At 37.5% G+C, this 13,523-nt stretch overlaps 1 protein-coding gene across 2 annotated transcripts in view; it reads right to left on the reverse strand.

The window, feature by feature from the left end:
- Positions 1 to 13,523, reverse strand: part of KCNK2 (potassium two pore domain channel subfamily K member 2) — a 93,388-nt gene that overhangs the window by 5,560 nt on the left and 74,305 nt on the right. The gene's annotated exons all lie outside the window — the stretch shown is intronic.

Here is a 13,523-nt window from a genome sequence, read left to right on the forward strand (position 1 = left end):
TTCCCTGGCTCTGCCTCCCCTTTTTTTTGTTCATGGTCTCCTATCTTTTTACCTTAAACATATCTTATTATTCATAGTAATAGACTTTGCTTATCCAGAATTCAAATGTGAATCTATTTATTTGCAGGTTTTCTATCTCCTCTAACTAGAATTTAAGTTTTATGTGTATCCTCAGCAACTGGCATACACCTTGTATGAAGCAGACTCATAAAATCTGTGACATGCATAAACACATCACTGAAAATGCATGTTCTCTGTAATCTCACACCTCAATGAAAAATTAGCAATAGTGTTGGCACACAGACTGCCAATTGGTTTTCTTCTTCATATACTAACCTTTCTTCCTCTTCAATTTTATTGTCATTAATATTTTTTCAAAAGTAGTCTTATAATAAACACATTGTTTTGCAAATGCTCTACCCCAACCAATTTTAGTCTTTTCCCCCTGTTAGTACCCATTATTCTACCTCACAGTTGATGTCAGCGGCCTAGCATTGCACAGGATGATGGCTATAGCATGCTACTATTGGTGAACTTTTTTGGTGGTTTCTGTTGTTGACATTGCGGTGTATTTATTTTTGCTATTGATAATAAAACTTCAGTGGATATTCTTGCACCCATATCTTTGCTAACGTGTCCACGTATTACTAGAAGTAGAAATGCTGGTTCAAAAGACAGGAATATTTTCAGATTTTGAGTACACTGAAATTTCTATTTAACTGTCATTGTTTTCTAACTCAGTGTTTGTAGTAGCCCCAATATTTCCTCTTTCTCTCCATGCTGACGCTTCCCACCCATTAGTCACTTAGTAGTTGTCTCGGTTATCAGACTGACTGTTGTGATATAACAGTGTTCAAGTAACCCTTATTTTACTACTAGTGGTCCCAAAGGACATGAGTAGTTTAAACTTATCACAGGTATGTATATGTAGGAAAAAACTGTACATATAGGGCTCAGTCCTATCTGTGGTTTCAGGCATCCACTTGGGGGTTTAGAACATATCCCTCAGGGATGAGGGAGGAGTGCTGTATTTGGTTAACACTTGAAAGAGCTTCAACTTTTCTTTAAAAAAAATATTCTATTTTTATGCAGATCTCATCATTGTCTTTGATGTGCAGAATAACGTGGATAGAGTCTTTTCCCCAAGGGACATTGTCAAGAGAATCTGAAACAAAACTGAACATTTAGGATTTCATGGCTACTAAGTAATTTTCTTCACCAGAAATAAAACTAAGGAAAATAAAACTAAGGAGGTTTATCTCATCTTTGACCAATGCTGTTTCCTGTACCTTTGTCAGTGGGATTTTAATTTACTTTTTTCAGATGCTTATATACCTTAATGACTTGAAGAAAGTTAAATATTAAAAGCAAGCGGGATAAATATCCCATGTTCATGGATTGGAAAAATCAACATAGTTAAAATGTCCATTTCACTCAAAGCAATATACAGATTTAATGCAATCCCTAACAAAATCTCAATGTCATTTTTTAAAGAAATAGAATGAGAACTCATCAGATTTGTATGGAACCACAAAAGATTCAGAATAGCCAAAGCAATCCTGAAAGAAAAAAAAAATGAAGCTGGAGGTATCATGCTATCTCAACTCAAAATATACTACAGAGCTATGATAATCAAAACAGCATGGTATTGGCAGAGAAACAGATACACAGGTCAATGCAACAGAATAGCGGGCCCAGCTATAAAACCACACATATACGGACAGATAATTTTTGACAAAGGAGCCAGAAATGCACATTGGAGTAAAGATAGTCTCTTCAATAAATGGTGCTGGGAAAACTGGATTGCAGTTTGTCCCCACATACAAAAATTCAAATTAAATCAAAGACCGAAACATGAGACCCGAAACTATTAAGTCACATAGAAAAAAATATAGGTACCAAACTTATAGACCTGGGTACCTATTTTATGGACTTGACCCCAAAGGCAAAGGCAAAGGAAGTAAAGGCAAAAATAAATGAATGGGACTACTGAAGAGCTTCTGCAAAAGAAATGAACAACAAAACAAACAGGCAGTCAAACAGATGGGAGATAATATTTGTGAACAGTAGCTCTGACAAAGGTTTAATTTCCAAAATATATAAAGAACTCATAAAACTCAACACCAAACAATCCAATCAAAAAGTGGGCAGAGGACCTGAAAATATACCTCTCCCAAGAAGACATACAGCCAATAGATACACAAAAAGATGTTCAACCTCACTGGCAATTAGGGAAATGCAAATTAAAACTACAATGAGATACTACCTTACACCAGTTAGAGTGGCCATTATTAACAAGACAAGCAATGCAATAACAAGCATTGGAGAGGTTGTGGAAAAAAAGGAAACCCTCATTTACCCCTGGTGGCAATGTAGACTGATACAACCACTATGGAAAGGAGTCTGACAATTCCTCAAAAAATTAAAAATAGAGCTACCATATGACCCAACAACCCCACTCTGGGTATATACCCCCAAAACTCGAGATCATTTATACACACAGATATATGCACCCCTATGTTCACTGCAGCATTATTCATGGTGGCCAAGACATGGAAACAGCCAAGTGCCCTGCGACAGAGGCCTGGATAAAGAAGATGTGGTATATATACACAATGGAGTACTACACGGCCATAATAAAGGATGAAATAGCGTCATTTACAACAACATGGATGGACCTTGAGAACATTATGCGAAGTGAAATAAATCAGACAGAAAAGCTAAGAACTATATGATTTCACTCAGATGTGGAATATGAAACACAAACAGCAGTGTGATGTTGCCAGAGGGAGGGGGTGGGGGGGATAACGGGGTCCTAAAAGAGGTGACAGGAGATTTGACTTTGGGTGGTGGAATATACAGATTTGTAACTTAGTAATCCACACATGAAACCTATATGTTCATGTTAACTAATGTCACCCCAATAAAATTTCAAAAAATTTTAAAAAAATAAAAGCAAGTGATGAGTTGGAAACATTAAATCTGTGAAAGTAATTTGAAGCCTACTTTGCATTCTACTTTCAGTGGTTGACTAGACTATAATTCTTGATAATTATCATTAATTCATTTTCTGAAGTATTGACATTTCATTGTATTGTTGAACTGTGCTGTTAAAAAGAACAATTCAAACTATTCTCTTTACCGACCAGGTTAATAAAAAAAAACCCACTAAAATAATTACTAAGTGCCACATTATCTTGACAGAACAGTACATGATGTTTTTCTCTGGTATTCTGGAAAGTATATGTAATATTCATAAGGTCTTAATCTAAACTGCTTTTTTTAGTTAGCAATTTCTCTACTTCTTAATGCCACACATATTAACATAACTATATAAAGATTAAGCACAATAGTTTTAATAAAAACAATACTATTAATACCATGATTTTAAATAATATCTTTTAAAATGTGAAAGTATTATGCACCATGTGGATACACAGTATTATGAGGCAAGGCTGCAAAATCAAACATCCACTTGTTGTAAATGCAATGTCTTCATTTTTGTCATTGTAGTAACACATTGTCATTGTGTCACTGAACATCCCTGAAATTCTCCCCACTGGTCTGGTATTGGGATTACTTTAATAATCCATTTTATGGAGCTCAGCTAACTTATGCAGCAGCTTATTATATTGTAAAGATGAGGATATTAAAATTCATGAAACAATATAAAATAATTTATATACTTTTTATGAAATTCCACATACTCTTATGTGATTGAATTATAGTAACTAGATATTTGCTTGTCAGCACAATGGAAATTCTATGATTAGGGGTAGGTTTCAGTTCTTAAATGTGTATAGCTATGAAAAATATATCACATCAAAAGTAATAGCTGAATGAAGGGGTGTGTTGACACCTTAAAACATTCTGCACAAAATATATTCATTATATATTGAATAAAATCCAAACATTTAATGATATTTCCAAACTTACTCAGGAAACCTAGATTTACTAGTTCACCTATAACAAAAGGGCATTTTATGTTCACTGCAGGAATACATGACCTGGCCACTTAAAAAATGATTTTCTTTCCTCTCTCATTTTCCTTCCTAAACAAGTCAGCCCCAAGACAGGGGGTAAGCAGAACAAGGGAGGCAGGGCTGTAGTGCCAGAGTGGACTGTCAGAGCTAGACCCGCACAGGGGACTCCATACAAGGGATGGCAGCCCCCTGCCCCCAAGAGAGGCCCAGCATATAGTGCTGAGGACCAAGCATGGTGGGAAGGGCATCCCTGCAGGGTAGGGGTGGTGGCAGAAGTGGCAGTTCAAGCCTGGCTACATACAAGGAGACTGAAAAAATATATATATAATGAGAATAATATCAATTACTGTAAGAGAAAGGAATTACAAATATAAAAATGCAGAAAACTAGAAGGGAATTGGAATTAGAGATACCGGTATGATCTCAAGGTTTTCAAGGTATATAGATATAAATGTAGATGGAAATATTTATGTGCATGAATATAAAATATATTCCTTAGCTCTGTCTACTTGGAGTACCAGAGAGAAGTGACAACCCATTAGCAATAAGCACCCATGTCTTCATTTCTAAATACCACCATCCACTAAAAGAAACCATAATTCCTTGTAAAAACAAATAATTCCAGGGCTGGGGCAGAGAAATTGTTTGAATTGTTTAAGTTGAGCCCAAAACATCTTGTGTCAAAAAGTAACAAATTGCCCCCCAAATTATGGGATATACCAAAAGACAGCTTGAAGGTTCTCCCACTGGCGAAGACTAGGGCAACTTGAAGATCAAAATAAATGATGATTATAACAGATTATAACCCATAGTTTACAGCCAAAATCCATGAGTCTGTACTGATGTAAGTAAATAAATTGAGAGTTCAATGAGGAAAGAACAACCATGAAATCATTAAGTACGTCCTCACAAAGTACGCATTAATTTTACAGAGTAACTATACAGTGAATAAAATTAACTGCTTTTTCTTTTGAACTATTTACCCGAATTTTATCAAAATATTTAAATCACGCATTTTTATGCATAAAAATCGAGTTCAAGGTAAACTGAAGGTGATTGTTTTCAAATTTAAAGCCATTAAGCCCAGTTTGTAATCATGAAATGTAAGCACATTGGAGATTCCATTGCAAGCAGGTGCCAGATATGTATTCTTTTATTCTATGAAAGTCAGAGGAAAAAGTCATTTTGGCACCTAAGGCTAAACCAGTCTCTGAGCAGGTGCACTCCCAGTAGTGGTGTCAGGACAAGCTATAGATGAGCAGCTGGGGAGTTCTGGAGTGTGAAGAAGAAGATGAGACATGCCTATAAGGATGTGAGAAAAGAACAAGTCTTCACTTTGTTGTTCTTTGTTGTGTTATTTTCAGAGGTTCATGCATTGAGCTCTGGAAATGTGCTCTATCAGTTTAAAAATATCTTTATCATACTTAAACTTTGCAAACGGAATGTGGGAGAAAATATTCAATATGGTCTAAGCAGATCCAGGAAAATTATACTTCCAACTTTGTTTTCAAAGGGGAAATTGCTTCCAGAGGTTTCTCTCACAGAGTTAACTCTCCCATGTAGAATTGCACGGGTGTGGGTGGTCACCATATACAGAAAGCGTCTGAAATAATTGACAATCCACGTATAGCTGTTCACTTTGAAAAAGATGAAATGCAGGAAGGAGCAGTAGCAATATAAGGGGCAAAGATGTTCTCCAAGTACTGCTACAGATAGGGAAAGGAGTAAGTAATGTCAGTCTACACATTTATTTCACTGCCTTTGCAATTAACCTTTTACCCTTCTCTCTAACTCTTGGAAATGATATCAATTAAGGACAATGAAATTCTGGGAGGAAAAACACAATCTACAGCACTAGCACATTCGCAGCAGCTTTGTTTTAAAAGATTACTGCCAGAGACTCTTAGTCTGTATTCTGTAATATAGACTATAATCTGTATTATATTAGTCTATAGCTGTGCTGTCTACTTCAGTGAACACGGTCACACTGGCTATTAGGGACTTCAAACGTGGCCAGTCTGATTAGAGATTTTTTTTTAGAGTGTAAAATATATACCAGATATGGAAATTTTATTACAAAAGCAATGTAAAATATCTCAATTATAAATTTTATAGTATTCAAAATAATAGTAGTTGAGATAGATGGGATAAAGTAAAATGTATTACTAAAATTAATTTCACCTGTTTCAGAACTTTTTTAATGGGGCTAATAAGAAAAGTTACAGGTGTGGCTTGCACATTTGTGTTTTGCATTATATTTCTATTAGACAGTTGGGTCCATAAAATGCCCTTCCATTGTACCATCTTTATTTTTATTTATTTTTTAATCCTTACCTAAGGATATGTTTTTATTGATTTTTTTATAGAAAGTAATGAGAAACATTGATCTGTTGCCTCCCATACATGATCCGACTGGAGATCAAACACATAACCTAGGAATGTGCCCTGACCGGAATCGAACCTGCAACTTTTTGGTGTATAGGACGATGCTCTAACCAATTGAGCCACCCAGCCAGGGTGTTTTTGCCATTTTTAAATTGAACCACACAGAACTATGCTTTTATGAATGTCTAATAAAAAAATAAAAGCAACCACCAACTTACACCATACACAAAAATAAACTCAAAATGGATAAAGGACTTAAACGTAAGACAGGAAGCCATAAAAATCTTAGAAGAATCCATAGGCAGCAAAATATGATGCATATGTCATAGCAATATCTTTACCGATACAGCTCCTAGGACAATGGAAATTAAGGAGAAAATAAATAAATGGTACTACATCAAAATAAAAAGCTGCATAGCAAAAGAAACCATCAACAAAACAAGAGAGGCCACTGCATGGGAGAACATATTTGCCAATAATACATCCAATAAGGGGTTAATCTCCAAAATTTGTAGGGAACTCATACAACTTAACAAAAGGAAGATAAACAATCCAATCAAAAAAAAATGGGCATGGCCCTAACTGGTTTGGGTCAGTGGATAGAGCGTCGGCCTGGGAACTGAAGGGTCATGTACCTTGGTTTCGGGCACATCCCCAGGAGGAGGTGTTCAGGAGGCAGCTGATCGATGCTTCTCTCTCATTGATGTTTCTAACTCTCTATCCCTCTCCCTTCCTCTTTAAAAAATCAATAAAATATATATTTTTTAAAAAATGGGCAAAGGACCTAAATAGACAATTTTCTAAAGTGGACATACAGAAGAGACATGAAAACATGCTCAAAATCATTAATCATCTGAGAGATGCAAATCAAAACGACAATGAGGTCCCCTCTCACACCTGTCAGAATGGCTATCATCAACAAACGACAAGTGCTGGCGAGGATGTGAAGAAAAGGAACCCTCGTGCACTGCTGGTGTGGAAAACAGTATGGTGTTTCCTCAAAAAATTAAAAATGGAACTCCCATTTGACCCAGTCATCCCACTTCTAGGACTATATCCCAAGAAATCAGAAACACCAATCAAAAGGATATATGCACCCCTATGTTCATAGTAGCACAATTTACAATAGCTAAGATTTGGAAACAGCCCAAGTGCCCATCAGCAGATGACTGGATTTAAGAAACTGATATACCTATACAATGGAATACTATGATGCTGTAAAGAAAAAATTCTTACAATTCGCAAAAGCATGGAGAGCATTATGCTAAGTGAAATAAGCCAGTCTGAAAAAGATAAATATCACATGATCTCACTCATTTGTGGAATATTATGAACAATATAAACCGATGAACAGAAATAGACCTAGAGACATAGAAGCATTGAACAGACCGTCCAACCTCAGAGAGAAGGGGGGGGGTGGGGTTTAAGAGAAAAAGCAAATAACTTGTATGCATGCATATAAGCATAACCAGTGGACACAGACAGTAGGGGGGGGTGAGGGCATGTGCTGGGAGATGGGAGTGGCCCGGGAGAGGTCAGTAGGGAAAAAAAGGAGACATATGTAATACTTTAAATAATAAAGAATTTAAATTATTTTAAAAAGAATAAAAGCATAATTGGAAAACAATGTGAAACCAACAATCCCCCCACTTGATTCAACAAGTCAAAGCAGCAGAGAGGGTTCAATAATGCAATGTGTTCACTGCACACGCAGCAAGTGCTCAGGGCCACCTCTGCCAGACCCAGGAGAGCACTGCCCATTAGTTCTACAGAAACAGGACTTGCTCTGTCTTACACTCATGCCACTGAATTTCCATGAACTTGCCCAAACTCTAATGAGGCTGCCTAAGAAACAGGAAGACAAGACAGGAAATAAAAGAAGGGACGGTGGAAATACCAAGAAAGTGACAGCAAGGCAGGCTAGCTCTCAGCCTGGTGTCCTACAAGGGGATCAGACATGCCCTGAACCTGTCTCCCCAGCTATGTCCAACTGATGGCTTACAGGTTTAGAATTCAGGGAAAAACAACTCCTCTAAGTGAAAGGATAAGACATAGGAGGCGTCCATTGTGAGAGGAAAGTCAAAGAACTATATTTTAATATTCCTTCAGCAAATGCTTCTGACACTGTGTGGCAAGGCAGCATGACAGCAAACACGCGTCCAGCCCTCGCCTTTGGCATGGGAGCTGTCCAGAGCATCTTCTCAGATGACACAAATAATAAAGAGAGACAGTGAAAAGGAACCCCTTCCCTTCCATGCTCATCTCCTCGGGCAGGCTGACTTTCACATACAGCCCTTATCATATCACTTTATGCTTCAGAGAGCACAATTTGACCTACTTCTGTCTGTATCCATTTAACAGACAGCTGTATTATAGTGGGTTTCTATTATACCTTGGTCTGGTTATTTTATGAAGCCTGTATTACACCGAGTACTAAAGTGGTAAGGAATATTCAGGAAGGTGAGAAGGCGGGGAGAAGCAATGACAAATTCAAATCCCTCTCCAGGCATCTTTCCAGAGTTACTTATTATTTTTGATATTGACTGCAAACTCAGCTTCATTATCGCTTACATTAAACCAGTGCCCACACTGGGGAGTGAGATGGAACTTTTGCCTCAGTTTGATTATAACATCTTCAGGGCTCATCACAAAGCTCTCAAAAGAACTTGGGTTATTCCCAAGTTCCCCCCACTAGCCTCCTTATCTTCTTTTCCTTCAGAAGTAAAAGTTGGTTGCTTGTACATTTTGAATAATGGAAGGTAGAAAATTCCATGAAAAGAGATAAAAACAGTCAATTAACCAATTCATTTTTCTCTAGTTTAAAAATCTCCTCAAAATGCTAGACTGTCCAATAGGGGACAAGCCACACATATACCCAGCTACCCGAGAGCTCTAGAAAATATGAGAACCTCATACTATTCATCGATGCCAAATGTGGATAGACAAATGGGATGCATTTTTAATAGTAAACAGGTTCAAAGAGGCAATGATGAGCCATGTACATCTAAAGTTGTTTCTGGCTCCATTGGAAATGTTAAGTGAGGGATGCTTGCAAAGACTCACAAATAGACAGTAGGAGAATTAAGTTAAACATAGGACATTTTTCAAATATTAAATTCTAGAACTTTCACGTTTCTTAAGAATTTTTGAAACAACACTTTTGAGTTATGGGCTTTCAAATTATAAAACTTGTAATCAGGAGAGCCTACAGTTTATTTGTCAAGGTAGGGATTCTAGAGGCAACTTCAAAATACGTTTCCAACACTTCCTCTGTTTATGTTAAGGAAGTACTGTTTTATGAAATTCAGCTTTAGCATATTACTATGTAACAATAACTATCATTTCTAATAATTCCATAGCTATAATGCTTATGAAATTGGGGGAGCTTTTTTGTAAAATTGAATCTGCTTATTTAAAATAAGAGCCCAGCTGGTGTGGCTCTCTCATCATTGGTGTTTCTACCTCTCTCTCCTTTTCCCTTTCTCTCTGAAATCAATAACAAATATATATATATTTTAAAAAGCAGGTTGCTCTGTTTTACTTCAACTCTTACCTGATGTTTCTATTTATATAAAACCACTAGCAATTCTTAAGATAAATGCAAATATTATTTCAAATAATATACAGGGTGTCCCCAAAAATGTATACACACTTTAACAGCTGATAGCTCAATTTTATAAATGAAATGTATTTTAATAGCACTGTCTTTATGTGTATACATTTTTAGGACTCCTATATCTGCAGATAATATAGCTAAATCTATCAGAGATTTGGAAATTAAATTCAGCAAATATGAGCACAGTGCATAAAGTTTAAATCTCCCAGATGATGATGATGATGATGACAGCGATGTTAATTCTTTCCTTAAACTACAGCAACAATGTTTATGCAGTTTACTGAATTATGTGAGGACAGGAGAGATTATAATCTAGAACAGACAGCCCCTTAATCTTCGTGGTTTCAAACAAAGCTTAATTTCTCACTCCAGCTAACTGCCCATGCATGCAGCAAGGCTACCGCTCATTGCGGTTACTGGGAGACCCAGGCTGACACAGCACCCTGATCTCCCATGGTCATTGTGCCAGAAGCAAGGAAGCTCTTGAGGGGCTCAAGGCGCAGTTCAATTTTCTTCCCATTTTCTCATGTCAGTTCCGCCCACAAGTCATTGGCCAGAACTATTCATATGGTGCACCAACCACAAGAGAAAGAGGAAATGCAATGCTAACAAGTCTGGAAAAAGAGAGAAATGGAAATAGTTCATGAGGAAGAACAAGGGTTCTCTGTCTTGATGAGAAGAGATTGTGTGTGTGTGTGTGTGTGTGTGTGTGTGTGTGTGTGTGTACATGCATATACATACACACATTATTAATAGGAAGCTGTTCTTTGGTTCAAATCAGTTTGAAGCAGGAAGAACTAAATTTCCTTACTACAAATAGGGTGCCATCCACTAAACACTAATGAAATCCCCATACTTTGTTATAAAAGATGATCCAATAATTCCTGATTAAATGTCAATATTTCCCTCCTACTCTCAGCTTGAACTAACCACAAACAAACTAATACTCTTTTAGAAAGAGCCATCTATGAAGAGGAACTAAAAACAAATTCATTTTGTTGAGCCATCTTTGTAAATACACTTGCTTGTGTTCTCATCAAACATAGGCTTTTTTTTTTTGTACAATGTGATTGATTTTAGCTCAGAATATAGGCAAGCACAATACTCTGGCTTGCTGCAGAGAGTCCAAAAACAATTTTAAAAGCAAAGTTCATAGTGGCTGCTTTTTCAAACACAAATTCTCAGAACAGATGGCAGTCTCAAAACAGTCAAAAGAGAAACATAACATTATATCTTGATGTATTAACTCCCTATAATGTGCTCTCTAGCTAAAGAAAATGAAATTACTTATATAAAGTGCTTTGAGGCAAAAACTATTAACTTACTTTCCTATTATGAACAAATGAATCGAAAAAATGACTCTTGCCATTACCAAATATTGCATTCTGTGAAATACTTGAAGCAAAAAGAAGACATAATTTATAAATAGTGAAAATTCAACCTAAAATCTAAAAGATAAGAAAGAAAGGAATCTTCCCACATGTGTTTATTTTTTAAAGTACTAACATAAATATTCTTTCTTGGCTTCATAAAATGAAAATACAAATGGATTCTACCTCAGTCACCATCAGACACCAGGAAATCTGTGGCTCTAATTCAGGAAAAGACTTAGGTAATCGCAATGGGTAGATTTAAGAAACATTTCAGGTAGAAACTAGTTTTTAAGTTCACAGAACATCCAACATATTAAAAATTCCTATACCTACTTCTTTTCCTAGGCCATTCTGGACTCTCTGGGTTTGTGATGAACTTCCAGCAATAACATGCCCTAATGTTTTCTTGTTTGCATTTACTTATTTCAACCGGATAAGATTTTCAGACATGTAGGCACTCACAGCATTTGATGCTCATGAAGAACAATATCCTATATAATAAAAGCCTAATACGCAAATCGGCTGACCGGCGGAATGACCAATGGAACGACAGGTCGCTCTGATGTGCATTGACCACCAGGGGACAGATGCTCAACGCAGGAGGTGCCCCCAGCCCACAGGGCAGCCAAGGTGGGTACCAGCGGGGGGGCCCCCTGATTGCCCCGCCAAGGGAGGCGACCAGTGGTGACGGCAGAGGACGGGGCTGGCAAGTGGGTAGCGCCAGGCTCGCCAAGGCAGGTGCCAGCGGGGGGGTGGGGGGGGCCCTGATTGCCCCACAGATCAGCCCTGATCACCGGCCAGCCTAGGGACCCTACCTGTGCATGAATTTCATGCACCAGGCCTCTAGTATGATGATATAGAGATGATAATCTTAGAACTTTACAGGATTAGGTGAATTGTGACAATATTTGATACTAATTTCTTCCAAAACCCATGAAGAAAAGAACAAGCATTTAGCACATCCCACTCTCTACCCACTGAATCTCCAAGCAGTCTCATAAAGGAGTTTCAATCTAATTTTTAAGAAAATGAGACTCAGAAAAATTAGGCGTTTTAATGAAGTTTATAGAACTAGTAAATAGTTAAGATAGAATTCTATATCAATGGCCTCCAAAGTCCAGGCGTTTATTCAGAAATCATAAAAATCATCTCTATTCATTTGAAAGAATATTAAAACTTTAGGTTTCAAGATTCACTGATCATATGATAACACAATTCGTGAGCAAACTATTCATAAAGCTCTTCTTTGTAGCTACATAGTAACAGATGGGTTAGACTGGAGTACTTCTAATATGTTGATATTACTTATGTATAAAATAAAAATAAGAAGAAAAGAATGACAATAACAACAACATGACCAACTCCTTCAGCCTTTGGAAGGCAGCATAGCAAAAAGTCTGGAAGGCTGGGCGGAGGGGTCAAGCCTTCTAGGATGATTACTGATCCTACCACTTACCACCTACCAGCTGAGTGAACTAAGCAAATCACCTTACTACCTCCCCATGCTTCCATTTCCTTATTGGCAATTAGTACTTGACCGCTGTGGACTTTACATCATTATCTCACTTAATATTTTTAAAGAAATAAAGTCTATTCTAGAAGAAACATATTTCTGTTTTACCACTCTCAAATCCTATTTTTGGCGTGTACTTTGACTTTCCTAACATTTGACCCTCAATGGTTCATAGTCCACAACATAATACTGAGACTATACAGAGACGTAACCTGGGATCTTGGGTCTACAGAATGACGGTTCATAAAATTCACTTGGACATTAGACATGCACTCATGTGTGAGAGTTACTGTGGCCTTACAGCATAATATACGTCTTCTATTATTATTTCTTTTATTTTTATTCTCCTTTCTGATTGCCTATTTACCAAATAAGTAACAACTTGCTGAGTTTGGGACTGGAAAGGGAAGGAGCTTTCTCTTTGGCCTGACTAGCAACAACCCAACACAGACCACCATGTAACAAAAGTCTGACTCCTCTGACCTGTTCCCCCCAGCACAGAGGGATAGAAAACAGAGGCCCTTCCTGGGCGCTGAGCTCGCGGGTGGCGGCAGCCCCCTTCCCGTCGGTGCTGCTCACCTCCAGCTCCCCTCGGCCACCTTTCCCTGCTCTGGGGCGCTGAGGGGCCCAGGGCAGGCAGGTCTGAGCCTCCT

Source organism: Myotis lucifugus, unplaced genomic scaffold (assembly GCF_000147115.1).
Source record: "Myotis lucifugus unplaced genomic scaffold, Myoluc2.0 scaffold_65, whole genome shotgun sequence".
Lineage (NCBI taxonomy): Eukaryota > Metazoa > Chordata > Mammalia > Chiroptera > Vespertilionidae > Myotis > Myotis lucifugus.